General features: G+C 49.3%; 1 protein-coding gene across 4 annotated transcripts in view; it reads left to right on the forward strand.

Moving 5' to 3' along the window:
• The window catches only part of supt7l (SPT7 like, STAGA complex subunit gamma), a 54,536-nt gene that overhangs the window by 16,551 nt on the left and 22,149 nt on the right, over window positions 1–15,836 (forward strand). Inside the window, exon 1 of one of the 4 annotated variants that reach the window (XM_085997932.1) lies at window positions 8,518–8,542. The exons of the other annotated variants lie outside the window; for them this stretch is intronic. The gene's annotated coding sequence lies outside the window, so the exon portion shown is untranslated. Of the gene's footprint in view, window positions 1–8,517; window positions 8,543–15,836 lie in introns of those variants that run through there. 4 annotated transcript variants of the gene reach the window in all.

Below are 15,836 nucleotides of genomic sequence, written 5' to 3' on the forward strand. Positions count from 1 at the left end.
TTTACAGTGCAGAAACAGGCCATTTCAACCATGTCGGTGTTTATGCTGCACACAAGCCTCCTCCCACTCTATTTACTTCATCTCACCCTACCGACATATCCTTCTATTCCTTTCTCCCTCGTATACTTATCTAGCTTCCCCTTCAATGTACCCACGCTATTTGCCCCAACTACTACTTGTGGTAGTGAGTTCCACATTCTCAGCACCAATGTTCCCTCTCAATTTTTTCCCGTGCGTGGTCCATTTAACTGGCTGCGCGGCCCATTCAAATTTTTGCGCATGTGTGGTTTCTTCTGTGCAAAAACCGGTGAGCGGCCTGCACGGGATCTCCAGACCGCTGCTTAGTGGGAACGTTGCTCACCACTCTGGGTAAAGAAGGTTTTCCTGACTTCCCAATTGGATTTATTAGTGACTATATTATATTTTTGACCTCTAGTCTTGGACTCACAAATGCAAACATCTTCTCCACGACGACCCCCATCGAACCCCTTCATAATTTTAAAGATCTCTAGGACACCTCTCAGTCTTTTTTCCAGAGAAAACCCTTAGAAATCTTACGCCTGGTAAAAGCAGGCGTAAGGCCTGCTTTTACCAGCATAAGAGTTGAAAAAAGTTTAAAAAAAAAAAAAGTTTCACTCATTTATCATTTAAAAATACTTTAGAAAAAGGTAAGTTTATTTTTAGCTCCATAAATAACTTTAAATATGTTTTTCAAAAAATTTAATTTTTGTTTAAAATATTTAATTTATTGTAACTTCAACATTTTAAAAATGTGATTTAAAAAAATTATTTAATGTTTTACAGTGTTTTTGGGGTGCTCTCCATTCATATGTTTGACGGGTCTATCTGTCAAGTGTATGAAGGGAGATTCCCTTCTTTGATTGGCTCCCCATGGCCCACGTGATCCCAGGGACGCTTGCGAACTGCATGCGCCCCTGGGATACGTGGGCCCTGCGCATTTCGAGTTGGAGAGGCCCAGGAGCGGAAGTGTACGCACCTCGGGAGCCCTCAGGTAAGTCCGTAGATTTTTTTCCAGATCGGAGGCCTCCGCACGTGGGAAGCCTCCGATCGGAAAATACGGGCCAACGTTTCTCTCGACGACCTTTCATCAGAACTTTACATTGTAGTGTAGCCTATGGGAACGCTAACTAACTAGGAAGTGCAGCTTCCTTTACTAACCCTCCCCTCCCTCCCTCCCCATCACTCTTGCCCTATTTTACTGAATTCCTGATCTCCCCCATGATTGCCCTATTTTACTGAATTCCTGATCTCCCCCATGATTGTTAGGTACAGAATATTGGAAGGAGAGTCATTACCAGGCTGGGCTTGTCTTGTAGCAGCGAGATGTGGAGCAGCAATGATTGAGGGAGCGGCAGTGATTGACCTCATTAAGCAGCAGATCTGGACGGGAGGCATAAAAGGGAATATTGAGGGATTTCACACCCTCCGAACAATAAACTGAATGATTATTATTGTTACAGAAAATAAAGCCTTGGAGAGGGCGCAGTGATTTACCAGAATGGTTCCAGGGATGAGGGACTTCAGTTATACGGAGAGACTAGAGAAGCTGGGACTGTTTGCCTTAGGGCAGGGAAGGTTACGGGGAGCTTCAAAATTATGAAGGGTTTTGATAGAGTAAATAAGGAGATACTGTTTCCAGTGGCAGGAGGGTCAGTAACCAGAGGACACAGATTTAAGGTAATTGACAAAAAATCAGGAGGGGAGATGAAGAGAATTGTTTTACGCAGCGAGTTGTTGCGATCTGGAATGCACTGCAGGAAAGGGCGGTGAAAGCAGATTCAATAATAACTTTCAAAAGGGAATTGGATAAATATTTGAAGGGGGAAAAAGTTGCAGGGCTATGGGGAAAGAGCAGGGGAGTGGGACCAATGTTCCCTTTTAATTTTTTTGGGGTGTGCGGCCCCTGTAAGAGGCTGCATGGCCCATTGAACAGCCGGCTGAGCGGGAGGCCCAGAGCGCTGCGTGACCGCACAGCTTAAAGGGAACATTGAGTGGGACTAATCGGAGAGCTCTTTCAAAGAACCGGCAGAGGCACGATGGTCCGAATGGTCTCCTTCTGCTTTCTATGATGCTACTCTGCATCGAGTGCACCTCGTCACGATTTCCTGTTGTGCACCAGTTGACACTTTTGTTATGCAGCGGCAGGGCTCAGGAAGTCGCTTTCAGTTGGGAAGCGATGAGTTGATCTAAATAAAATTCTGTTAATTAACATCTCTGTTGGAGGCTTTTTCAAAGACCAATCTGCAGAAATACCAAAGAGGGAACGATGTTGCACTCTAAGCTGAGGCAGCTGGAAATTTGCTGGCTCTCGTCTTTGAAGAAGCTGTGAAAATTCAGCTGTGATGAGATACCTCTGGGCAGCAAGTCACCCTGGGTTTTGGTCATATTTTACTTTCTCCGAATTGTGTGTTTGAATGTGTGTAGGCACACGTGCCTATGGGCATATGCGTGTTTGCGTCTTTTTTTAAATTCGTTCTTTGTATGTCGACGATGCTGGCAAGGCCGGCATTTATTGCCCATCCTTAGTTTCCCTGAGAATGTGGTGGTGAGCCTTCTTGAACCGTGACAGTCCTTGTGGTGAAGAGTGCTCCCACAATGGTGTTAGGTAGGGAATGCCAGGATTCTTGCCCAGTACTGATGAAGGAATGCTGCTGTATATCCAAGTCAGGATGGTGTACCCACGACATTGCTGCTCTTGTTTTTCTTGGTAGCAGAGGTTGCAGGGGAGGGCGGTACTGTCGAAGTAATTTTGGTCAGCTAATGAAGCGAATGCTCTCGATCATACATACTGCAGTAACAGCATGCCAGTGGTGGAGAGGGTGGATTTTTGTCCTGGATGGTGTTGAGCTTCTTGAGTGTTGCAACTGCACCTATCCAGGCTAATGGTGAGTATTCTATCACACTCCTGACTTGAGCCTTGTAGGTGGTGGAAAGGCTTTGAGGGGTCAGGAGCAACATTCCCTCTAAGCTGCGCACAGCTCTCTACCAGACCCGCGAGCCCGGGACTGGCTTTTTCAGTGTTAAATTTCGTTTGTGCGCCAAACTGTGAATAGGCCGCGCAGCCCCTTAAAGGGGCCGCGCACCCAAAAAAAATATGGGGAACATTGGTCAGGAGATGAGCCACTTGTCGCAGAGTACTAAGCCTCTGTCGTGCTCTTGTAGCCACAGTATTGAAATGGCTGACTGAGCTAAGCTTCTGCTGTGTGTGTCTCTCTCATACTGGAGCTAAAGTGAAACTTTGAAAAATCACCTGATAATATGCATTCGAGAAACTTTGCACAGGTTAAACTGAGCTGGCTGGCTGAAGAAATTGGTGAGGATCCTGCAAGGAGGGGGGGGGGCTTCAGTCTGATGCGTTGCTGTGTTGAGGACTGTTGGCGTGTGGTTGCCCCTACTGCAGGTTCCCAGACTTGGCCATGATATTTTGGGATGGTGCCAAATGGAGTCCAGATACTTCCTGCAAAGAGAGAGGAAGAGCAATTCTGACTACTCTTAACTAGTTGGTTAGGAGCACACAAAAGAGCAAGAAACCTGAGAAGGTCATTTTCCGAGCCTCTTAGCTACATTTCATTATGGCAAAGAAGATCATATTTTAAAGGGATTCCTACTAACTAAAGGTGGAGGCTTCAAGAGAATGCTTTGCCATCAAATAAAAGGAAAGACTTGCATTTATATAGCGCCTTTCACAACCAGGTGTCCCAAAGCGCTTACAGCTAATGAATTACTTTTGAAGTGTAGTCACTGTTGCAATGTAGGAAACGTGGCAGCCAATTTACATACAGCAAGATCCCACAAACAGCAATGTGATATTGACCAGATCATCTGTTTTTAGATGTTATGATGTGGAGATGCCGGTGTTGGACTGGGGTGGACAAATGTGAGAAGTCGCACAGCACCAGGATCTAGTCCAACCGCTTTATTTGAAATCACAAGCTTTCGGAGCGCTGCTCCTTCGTCAGGTGAAGTGAAGAGATGCATATAGGCACAGCATATATAGTCAGAGAACACTGCCAGATGATTACAGGTAATCTTTCTAACTGCCCTTTATCACACCTCGGCAGAGAGATGATCACAGCAATCAAAGGTGTGGATGGTGTCCAAACAGGTCAGTCAGGAAAACATTACATCAAAGAACAATGAGGTGGGGTCACAAGGGGTCAAATGTTGCAGATGCTGGAGTCTGTATGAAAAACAAAAAATGCTGGAAACCACTGCAGGTCCGGCTGCATCTGTGTAGAGAGAACAAGCCAACGACGACTCGAGTCTGGATGACTCTACGTCAGGTGGGATTACATATAGCGTGACATGAACCCAAGATCCCGGTTGAGGCCGTCCTCATGGGTGCAGAACTTGGCTATCAGTTTCTGCTCGACGATTTTGCGTTGTCGTGTGTCTCGAAGGCAGCCTTGGAGAATGCTTACCCGGAGGCTGAATGTCCTTGACTGCTGAAGTGTTCCCCGACTGGGAGGGAACACTCCTGCCTGGCGATTGTTGTGCGGTGTCTGTTCATCCGTTGTCGCAGTGTCTGCATGGTCTCGCCGACCAGCTACAAGACACCGCCAAACAGACGAGGCAACGGAACTACGCTGCCTACATGCACACCAAGAACAGGAAGCTTGAGAAACTCGGCATCACCACCAGCAGCAACTAAGCCTCCCCCTGTACCACGGTTGAAACCACAGGGAAGTCCATCGTCAACTTGTCCGACCACACCCTTCAGATGAAATCGAAGTTCTCAGCCGAGGGCTGAATTTCTGCCCCACCACCAAAATGGACCCCATCGGTCTCGCGGCAGACACAGAGGAATTAATCAGGAGAATGAGGCTCTGGGAATTCTTCCACAAATCCCAAGATGTCAGCAGCGAACCCAATGAGACAATCAATGATCTGGAACAGCAGACAGAGGGATCCGCGGTGCAGCAACCGAAGAAGAGTCAAATTGGACCCCTCCGGAGGGTCGCTGCCCTAAGCTTGACATGTATGCTCAAGCTGTCAGGAGATGCATCAACGCCAGATTCATCAGCCGCACCCACAAGATAGTCCAGAATGTCACCCGAGCACAACGCAACGCCATCCACGCTCTCAAGACCAACCGCAACATCGTCATCAAACCAGCGGACAAAGGAGGAGCCATCGTCATACAGAACAGAATGGACTATTGCAAAGAAGCATACCGACAACTGGACAACCAGGAACACTACAGACAGTTACCCGCAGATCCGACCAAAGAACACACCCGCCAACTCAACAGACTGATCAAGACCTTCGATCCAGACCTTCAAAGCATCCTATGCGCTCTCATCCCACGTACTCCCCGCGTGTGAGACTTCTACTGCCTCCCAAAGATACACAAAGCCAACACACCCGGACGTCCTATCGTATCAGGCAACGGAACCCTGTGTGAGAACCTCTCTGGATACGTCGAGGGCATCCTGAAACCCATAGTACAGGGAACCCCCAGCTTCTGTCACAACACTACAGACTTCTTACAGAGACTCAGCACCCACGGACCAGTTGAACCAGGAACACTCCTCGCCACGATGGACGTCTCGGCACTCTACACCAGTATCCCCCACGATGACGGCATCGCTGCGACAGCCTCAGTACTCAACACCAACAACAGCCAATCTCCAGATGCCATCCTACAACTCAACCGCTTCATCCATGACCACAATGTCTTCACCTTCGACAACCAGTTCTTTACCCAAACACACGGAACAGCCATGGGGACCAAATTCACACCCCAATACGCCAACATCTTCATGCACAAGTTCGAGCAAGACTTCTTCGCTGCACAGGACCTCCAACCAACGCTATACACCAGATACATCGACGACATTTTCTTCTTATGGACCCACGGCGAAGAATCACTGAAAAGACTACACGATAACATCAACAAGTTCCATCCCACCATCAAACTCACCATGGACTACTCCTCAGAATCGGTTTCATTCTTGGACACACGAATCTCCATCAAAGACGGACACCTCAGCACTTCACTCTACCGCAAGCCCACGGACAACCTCACGATGCTCCACTTCTCCAGCTTCCACCCTAACCACGTTAAAGAAGCCATCCCCTATGGACAAGCCCTGCGAATACACAGGGTCTGCTCAGGCGAGGAGGAACGCGATGGACACCTACAGACGCTGAAAGATGCCCTCGTAAGTACGGGATATGACACTCGACTCATCGATCGACAGTTCCGACGGGCCACAGCGAAAAATCGCATAGATCTCCTCAGAAGACAAACACGGGACACAACCAACAGAGTACCCTTCGTCGTCCAGTACTTCCCCGGAGCGGAGAAACTACGCCATGTTCTTCGCAGCCTTCAACATGTCATCGATGACGACGAACACCTCGCTAAGGCCATCCCCACGCCTCCACTACTCGCCTTCAAACAGCCGCCTAACCTCAAACAGACCATCGTTCGCAGCAAGTTACCCAGCTTTCAGGAGAACAGCGACCACGACACCACACAACCCTGCCACGACAACCTCTGCAAGACATGCCAGATCATCAACGCAGATACCATCATCACACGTGAGGACACCACCCACCAGGTACATGGTACATACTCATGTGACTCGGCCAACGTTGTCTACCTCGTACGTTGCAGGAAAGGATGCCCCGGAGCATGGTACATCGGCGAGACCATGCAGACACTGCGACAACGGATGAACGGACACCGCACAACAATCGCCAGACAGGAGTGTTCCCTCCCAGTCGGGGAACACTTCAGCAGTCAAGGACATTCAGCCTCCGATCTTCGGGTAAGCATTCTCCAAGGCAGCCTTCGAGACACACGACAACGCAAAATCGTCGAGCAGAAACTGATAGCCAAGTTCCGCACCCATGAGGACGGCCTCAACCGGGATCTTGGGTTCATGTCACGCTACATGTAATCCCACCTGACGTAGAGTCATCCAGACTCGAGTCATCGTTGGCTTGTTCTCTCTACACAGATGCGGCCGGACCTGCAGTGATTTCCAGCATTTTTTGTTTTTCATACAGACTCCAGCATCTGCAACATTTGACCCCTTGTGACCCCACCTCATTGTGCTTTGATGTAATGTTTTCCTGACTGACCTGTTTGGACACCATCCACACCTTTGATTGCTGTGATCATCTCTCTGCCGAGGTGATAAAGGGCAGTTAGAAAGATTACCTGTAATCATCTGGCAGTACTCTCTGACTATATATGCTGTGCCTATATGCATCTCTTCACTTCACCTGACGAAGGAGTAGCGCTCCGAAAGCTTGTGATTTCAAATAAAGCTGTTGGACTATAACCTGGTGTTGTGCAACTTCTCACATTTTTAGATGTTGTTTGAGGGATAACTATTGGCTGAGAAACTGTGGAGAACTCCTCTGCTCTTCGAAATAGTGCCATGGGATCTTTTATATCCACCTGAAAGGGCTGACGGCGCTTCGGTTTAACGTCTCATCTGAAAGACGGCACCTCCAACGGTGCAACATTCCCTCAGTACTGCACTGGAGTGTCGGCCTAGATTTTATGCTCAAGTCTCTGGAGTGGGACTTGAATTTGCAACCTTCTGCAAGAATATAGATGTGTTTTTATATTATTCTGAGACAGACAGCTAAACTAGACAATTGATTTAGACTAGACTGAGCTTGCAAATCCTATTTTTTCTATTAGGTTTATTAGTGACAATCTTATATTTATGACCTCTTGGACTCATCCACAAGTGGAAACATTTTCTCTACATCTACCCTATCAAACCCTTTTAGAATTTTAAAGCCCTGTAAGGTCCTCCCTCGGCCTTCTCTTTCTCTGGGGAACTGTGTACAGTTTTGGTCTCCTTACCTAAGGAAGGATATACTTGCCTTAGAGAGGGTGCAGTGAAGGTTCACTAGATTGATTCCTGGGATGAGAGGGTTGTCATTTGAGGAGAGATTGAGTAGAATGGGCCTATATGCGCTGGAGTTTAGAAGAATGCGAGGTGATCTCATTGAAACGTATACAATTCTTAGAGGGATTGACAGGGTAGATACTGAGAGGCTGTTTCCACTGGCTGGAGAGTCTAGAACTCGGGGGCACAGTCTCAGGATAAGGGGCTCAGCCATTTAGGACTGAGATGAGAAATTTCTTTAATCAGAGGGTTGTGATTCTTTGGACTTCTCTGTCACAGAGAACTGTGGATGCTCAGTCATTGAGTATATTCAAGGCCGAGACTGATCGATTTTTGGGTACTAAGGGAATCGAGGGATTTGGTGATAGGGCGGGAAAGTGGAGTCGATATAGAAGTTCAGCCATGATCTTATTGAATGGTGAAGTAGGCGTGATTGATGGGCTGTATGCCCTACTCCTGCTCCTATTTCTTATGTTCCTAAAAGAGCCCCAACCTGTTCAACCTTTCCTGATGGGTATAACCTCAGCTCTGGTATCATCCTTGTGAATCTTGTTTGCACTTTCCCAAATGCCTCTATATCTTTTTTTATAATCTGGAGAGCAGAACTGTGCATAGCACTCCATGTGGCCTGACCAAGGTTCGATGTAAGTTGAACAGAGCCTCTGCTTTTCAATTCTATCCTTCTAGAAATGAACCCCAGTACTTGTTTTTTTTATGGCTTTATGAACCTGCATTGCTACTGTTAGTGATTTGTGAATGTGTACCCAAGAACAAGAATCTCATCCCTTTGCTCCCCTATCCCTTTCAGACTCATGGGGGGGAAAATTTGGTTGCTTTGCGCCTTCCTAGGGCGTTAATGGGGCGCAAAGCAACTAGCGCCCCGGTGCGGCGCCGCAATGCCTCCCGCGAAATTCACTGGGAGGTTAGCAACAGCGGTAACGGATAGCGCCCCGCTGCGCCACCGGCGATGATGTCGTCACCATGCGCAGCGCCCCGCTTGCGCCCCAGCCGTGATCTTCGGTTGCGCCCCCTGACTTACCGCCGGACGCTATGTCCGATGGGGTCAGGGGGGCCTACCTGTGGCCGGGGCGGCCAATTTTGTTGCTGGCCGCCTGCCAGCACCTGCCTCCGCTGCCGTCCCTGGCCTCCTGAGCACCGTTCCCCCCCACCCCCCCCCCCCCCCACCCCACAGAGTGCCGGCTGCGCTCCATGAGCCCGGCACTTATCTTGAGTGCCGGGTTCTGTTGCTGGCACTGCGATCCCGGTAGCCCAGCTGGGTCGCGCTGCGCAAGGCCCCTCCCCTTTTGAGAAGGGGAGGAAGGCCTGCAATACCGCGGCGCGACGTGCCGCTATATTCCCTCGCAGCGCCCCAAGAGTGAGGTGGGGCGCTTCCAGTAGCCACTCAATTTCGGCCGCGGGGGTGCTAATTTTTTCAGGGTGCTAAAAGGAGCACCCCGGCGAAGTTAGTGCCCCAAAGGGGGCGCAACTCAGTTTTTCCCCCTTATTATCGAAGCAGTATGTGACCCCTTTATTCTTCCTACCAAAAGGCAGCACTTCACACTTCTCTTTCTTGAAATTCATCTGCCAATTTAATGCTCATTCTGCAAGCATTAAAGTCTTGTATTTTGAAGAGAATTACTGCAGTATAAAAAAGGCAATAGGTTCCTTTTACTATAGAGCATAACATCAAAGGTTAGTATAACAAAGACCATGACTCGTGGGGGGGAGAAAGCAAGGATAGGAAACCAGGATATGATGTGGGGCCTCTCCTCTCTGTCTAGCAATCTGTTCAAAGATCTACGGGTCATAAAACACCCAATAGTATTGAACCCAGGAGGAAATGGACCTTAAAAGGAAATAGTATAAAAAGAGAGAGAGAAGATTTCACTCAGTAGGAATTCTTTGACTACCTTCGAGACCAGGTAACGTGAACAGACTTGGATAAGCAATTCTCCCGATTTCCTGCTAGAAGTTCCCTACACAGATGATTTTAGACGCAAGGCTAAATGTCTACTATTCAGTATGAAGTTTTAAGATGAATGTTTTGAAACAAGAATAAATGAAGTTAATTGTCAGACATATTACAGTCTCTAACTTTACAAATCTGTTAAAAGGATAAGGAAGGAATTATCCAACACCTTGTGCCTCGGAGGTGAGAGTGCTACAACGGAGCCATGGCTGCACCTATTCTACTTCTAGCCTGCCTCTATGCTACTTGTGTGTGTCACCTTGGCTCTTTTGATAGCACTTTCACCGTTGGTTGTGGATTCGAGCTCTACTGCAGGACTTGAACATATAAGACAATAGCAAAATACTGCGGATGCTGGAAATCCAAAATAGCAACAGAAAACGCTGGAAAAACTCAGCAGGCCAGGCAACATACGTGGAGTGAGAAACGGAGTCAACGTTTCGGGTCAAAGACCCTTCGTCAGAACTGAGAAAAAAAGGCAGTAAATGAAAGAGATTAAAAGGCAGTTTGGGGGCTGAGAAATGGGGGAGGGGATGAAAGAAGAGACATTAAGAGATATTCAAGGTGAGACGAGGTGGTAATAGGACAGGTAAAGAAACAAAGGATGGCTCTAGATGAAGTGTGAAATGCGCTGGCAGAGTGAGAGACAGTTGCCATGTGGGAGAGAGAGAGAGAAAAAGGAAAAGGCACAAACCAAAAGTGTGGATAAAAAATATAAAAATATAATAGGGGCCGAGGTTATGATCTGAAATTGTTGAACTCGATATTGAGTCCGGAAGGCTGTAACGTGCCTAATCGGAAGATGAGGTGCTGTTCCTCGAGTTTATATATCCTTGAACATATAACCTAGGCTGGCACGTCAGCGGAGTAGAGAGGGAGAGCTGCGTTGCCAGAAGTGCCATCCTTCGGCTGAGACGTTCAACAGAAGCCCCATATGCCTTCCTGAAGCTTTAGGTGGAATTTAAAGATCCCTGGGCAGTATTTGGGGAAGGACAGAGAGTTCTCCTGATGTTCCTGACTGACATTCCTCCCTCAACCTGTAATCCCAACAAAAAAAACTGGATTACTTGGTTATTCATCTCATTGGTTTTGAGTTCGCTATGTGCTAAATGGCTGCCACATTACCAACATAACAGCAATCAAACCGCAGTGAGAGCTGTGATAAAATGCTACACAAATGCAATTTTTTTCCCTTCAAAATCAAACCATCACCGCTCAGTTATGAATGACTTTTGTTCCATTTCTGTTTACCAAACAATGTGTGCTGATTGCATCATCGAAGAAGCTGGCTTTAAAAATGACTGAGCCCGACAGCAGGAGGGAGACGAGTAATCAGAATAGACATGGTCATTAACCTCATACTTCAGCACCTTGTCGCTTCAACTGTGCGCGCTAATTCAGCCCCTCTATTCTGTCAGTCTCAGTTACTCTCGCCAGCCAGCTCCCTTGATGAGGCCACCGCTGATTGAAACAACAATATTCCACACAAATGTCAATGGAAATAGATTTCTTTTCAGAGCTAATCCTAATTCTTTACATCTTTTGAAAGGGAATTACATCTTTATTCTGTTAAGTTGAGGTCAGGAAAGTATAGATGCATTGCCGGCGGTGTGGAGAATTGGTCCGTGAATTTCTTTCTAAAATGTAGCTTTTCAAGCTGGGGTCCGCAGACTCTAGAGGGTCTGTGGGGAGATACACGTGATGTCAGTGAGGTCATTAAATTTCTGTCTCTCTGGGACCAGACATATTGCGCACCATGAGCACAGTGTCTTAAGAATTCTGCATTCTATGTGGTTTACTTGTGTTGCTGCTTATAAGAAACTAGGTTTTTTTATGCACTGGCATTATTATTGATTTTTTTGGGCAGCAGGCATTGTCTTTCTGAAGTTGGGGCGAGGAATCCCCGGGAGTGTGCCAGTACAGGTAGACTATCCTTTATCCGAACTTCCGAAAACTTCTAAAAACCGAAAGTTTTTTTGTTCAGTGTAAGTCGTGCGCACGACATGACCAGAGTGGCGCACGACTTACGCTGAGCAGGGCAGAGGGTCACAGAGTTCCCTCCTGGGTAGGAGATTGCAGGCCGAGCCAGGCAGTGTGAAGGAGGTACCGGGAGAGTGAACCCAACAATACAGCGGCCCGTCCGATAGCTGCAGTGGCCCGTCCGATATTCTTTTCTCCCGACACCCCCCCCCCCCCCCCCCCCGACCCCGACCCGTCCGATATTCTTTTCTTTTCTCCCCCCCCCCACCCGACCCCCGACCTGATTTGCGGGCCAGCTTAGTAGGAGTCAGCCGATATCCGGCTTTCCAGAGAAGCAGGAAGGGGAATGAGACACGGAACAGTCGCAAGAGGTAGCCTGAAATTTTACAATTTATATTAAATACAAATTTCCCAGTCTTATAATAATACCTTCTGAAATCCGAAAAATTCCGAAAACCGAAACTCAGCTGGTCCCAAGGCTTTCGGATAAGGGATAGTGTACCTGTATTTGCAGAGGGTCCCCGGGAGTGTGCCAGTATTTGCAGGGAGTCCCTGGGAGTGCCAATATTTGCAGGGAGTCCTTGGGAGTGGGTCAATATTTGCAGGGGGTCCCTGGGAGTGCCAATATTTGCAGGGAGTCCCTGGAAGTGTGTCAATATTTGCAGGGGGTCCTTGGGAGTGGGTCAATATTTGCAGGGGGTCCCTGGGAGTGGGTCAATATTTGCAGGGGGTCCCTGGGAGTGGGTCAATATTTGCAGGGGGTCCCTGGGAGTGGGTCAATATTTGCAGGGGGTCCCTGGGAGTGGGTCAATATTTGCAGGGGGTCCCTGGGTGTGTGTCAATATTTGCAGGGGGTCCCTGGGAGTGTGTCAATATTTGCCGGGGGTCCCTGGGAGTGTGTCAATATTTGCAGGGGGATCCCGGGAGTGTGTCCGTATTTGCAGGGGGTCCCCAGGAGTGTGTCAATATTTGCAGGGAGTCCCCGTGAGTGTGTCAATATTTGCAGGGAGTCCCTGAGAGTGTGTCAATATTTGCAGGGGGTCCCCGGGAGTTTGTCAGTATTAGCAGGGGGTCCCCGGGAGTGTGCCAGTATTTGCAGAGGGTCCCCAGAAGTATGTCGGTATTTGCAGGCAGTCTCCGGGAGTGTGTTAATATTTGCAGGGGTCCCTGGGAGTGCCAATATTTGCAGGGGGTCCCTGGGAGTGTGTTAATATTTGCAGGGGGTCCTTGGGAGTGGGTCAATATTTGCAGGGGGTCCCTGGGAGTGTGTCAGTATTTGCAGGGGGTCCTTGGGAGTGGGTCAATATTTGCAGGGGGTCCCTGGGAGTGGGTCAATATTTGCAGGGGGTCCCTGGGAGTGGGTCAATATTTGCAGGGGGTCCCTGGGAGTGGGTCAATATTTGCAGGGGGTCCCTGGGAGTGTGTCAATATTTGCAGGGGGTCCCTGGGAGTGTGTCAATATTTGCAGGGGGTCCCTGGGAGTGTGTCAATATTTGCAGGGGGTCCCCGGGAGTGTGTCAATATTTGCAGGGGGTCCCTGGGAGTGTGTCAATATTTGCAGGGGGTCCCCGGGAGTGTGTCAATATTTTCAGGGGGTCCCTGGGAGTGTGTCAATATTTGCAGGGGGTCCTTGGGAGTGTGTCAATATTTGCAGGGGGTCCCTGGGAGTGTGTCAATATTTGCAGGGGGTCCCTGGGAGTGTGTCAATATTTGCAGGGGGTCCCCGGGAGTGTGTCAATATTTTCAGGGGGTCCCCGGGAGTAGGTTAGTATTTGCAGGGTGTCCCCGGGAGTGTGTCAATATGTGCAGGGGGTCCCCGGGAGTGTGTCAATATTGGCAGGGGGTCCCCGGGAGTAGGTCAGCATTTGCAGGGAGTCCCCGGGAGTGTGTCAATATTTTCAGGGGGTCCCCGGGAGTAGGTCAGTATTTGCAGGGGGTCCCCGGGAGTAGGTCAGTATTTGCAGGGTGTCCCCGGGAGTGTGTCAATATGTGCAGGGGGTCCCCGGGAGTGTGTCAATATTTTCAGGGGGTCCTTGGGAGTGGGTCAATATTTGCAGGGGGTCCCTGGGAGTGGGTCAATATTTGCAGGGGGTCCCTGGGTGTGTGTCAATATTTGCAGGGGGTCCCTGGGAGTGTGTCAATATTTGCCGGGGGTCCCTGGGAGTGTGTCAATATTTGCAGGGGGATCCCGGGAGTGTGTCCGTATTTGCAGGGGGTCCCCAGGAGTGTGTCAATATTTGCAGGGAGTCCCCGTGAGTGTGTCAATATTTGCAGGGAGTCCCTGAGAGTGTGTCAATATTTGCAGGGGGTCCCCGGGAGTTTGTCAGTATTAGCAGGGGGTCCCCGGGAGTGTGCCAGTATTTGCAGAGGGTCCCCAGAAGTATGTCGGTATTTGCAGGCAGTCTCCGGGAGTGTGTTAATATTTGCAGGGGTCCCTGGGAGTGCCAATATTTGCAGGGGGTCCCTGGGAGTGTGTTAATATTTGCAGGGGGTCCTTGGGAGTGGGTCAATATTTGCAGGGGGTCCCTGGGAGTGTGTCAGTATTTGCAGGGGGTCCTTGGGAGTGGGTCAATATTTGCAGGGGGTCCCTGGGAGTGGGTCAATATTTGCAGGGGGTCCCTGGGAGTGGGTCAATATTTGCAGGGGGTCCCTGGGAGTGTGTCAATATTTGCAGGGGGTCCCTGGGAGTGTGTCAATATTTGCAGGGGGTCCCTGGGAGTGTGTCAATATTTGCAGGGGGTCCCCGGGAGTGTGTCAATATTTGCAGGGGGTCCCTGGGAGTGTGTCAATATTTGCAGGGGGTCCCCGGGAGTGTGTCAATATTTTCAGGGGGTCCCCGGGAGTGTGTCAATATTTGCAGGGGGTCCTTGGGAGTGTGTCAATATTTGCAGGGGGTCCTTGGGAGTGTGTCAATATTTGCAGGGGGTCCCTGGGAGTGTGTCAATATTTGCAGGGGGTCCCTGGGAGTGTGTCAATATTTGCAGGGGGTCCCTGGGAGTGTGTCAATATTTGCAGGGGGTCCCCGGGAGTGTGTCAATATTTTCAGGGGGTCCCCGGGAGTAGGTTAGTATTTGCAGGGTGTCCCCGGGAGTGTGTCAATATGTGCAGGGGGTCCCCGGGAGTGTGTCAATATTTTCAGGGGGTCCCCGGGAGTAGGTCAGTATTTGCAGGGGGTCCCCGGGAGTGTGTCAATATGTGCAGGGGGTCCCCGGGAGTGTGTCAATATTGGCAGGGGGTCCCCGGGAGTAGGTCAGCATTTGCAGGGAGTCCCCGGGAGTGTGTCAATATTTGCAGGGGGTCCCCGGGAGTGTGTCAATATTTGCAGGGGGTCCCCGGGAGTGTGTCAATATTTGCAGGGTGTCCCCAGGAGTGTGTCAGTATTTGCAGGGTGTCCCCGGGAGTGTGTCAGTATTTGCAGGGGGTCCCCGGGAGTGTGTCAATATTTGCAGGGGGTCCCCGGGAGTGTGTCAATATTTGCAGGGGGTCCCCGGGAGTGTGTCAATATTTGCAGGGTGTCCCCGGGAGTGTGTCAATATTTGCAGGGTGTCCCCGGGAGTGTGTCAATATTTGCAGGGGGTCCCCGGGAGTGTGTCAATATTTGCAGGGGGTCCCCGGGAGTGTGTCAATATTTGCAGGGTGTCCCCGGGAGTGTGTCAGTATTTGCAAGGGCCTAGCACAATAAAAATTGAAAACCACTTCCACTGTTCATTAAGGGACTTGAGTTTGATGCACAGAGAAAGAAGTGAAGTGTTTACCCTGTCCATGCCCATGGCGTTAAAACAAATTCACTGATTATGGTTTTGGAAAAAAAACAGTTTAAAGTCTGCCATGTGCCTAAATGCTTCCCTCACTAACTGCACATTCTTCTACTCTGAGGAGGTGGGATGTTTTGATTTGTAATAACTAAAAGGTCAGGAGGAGCCTCTGGAGCCTGGGTTTGAATCCAGCTCAGGCTAAGGGCATGAATGTCTTCTCTGCCGCCTGGCTGT

Source organism: Somniosus microcephalus, chromosome 9 (assembly GCF_052327205.1).
Source record: "Somniosus microcephalus isolate GS21.2 chromosome 9, FLI_Smic_1.0, whole genome shotgun sequence".
Lineage (NCBI taxonomy): Eukaryota > Metazoa > Chordata > Chondrichthyes > Squaliformes > Somniosidae > Somniosus > Somniosus microcephalus.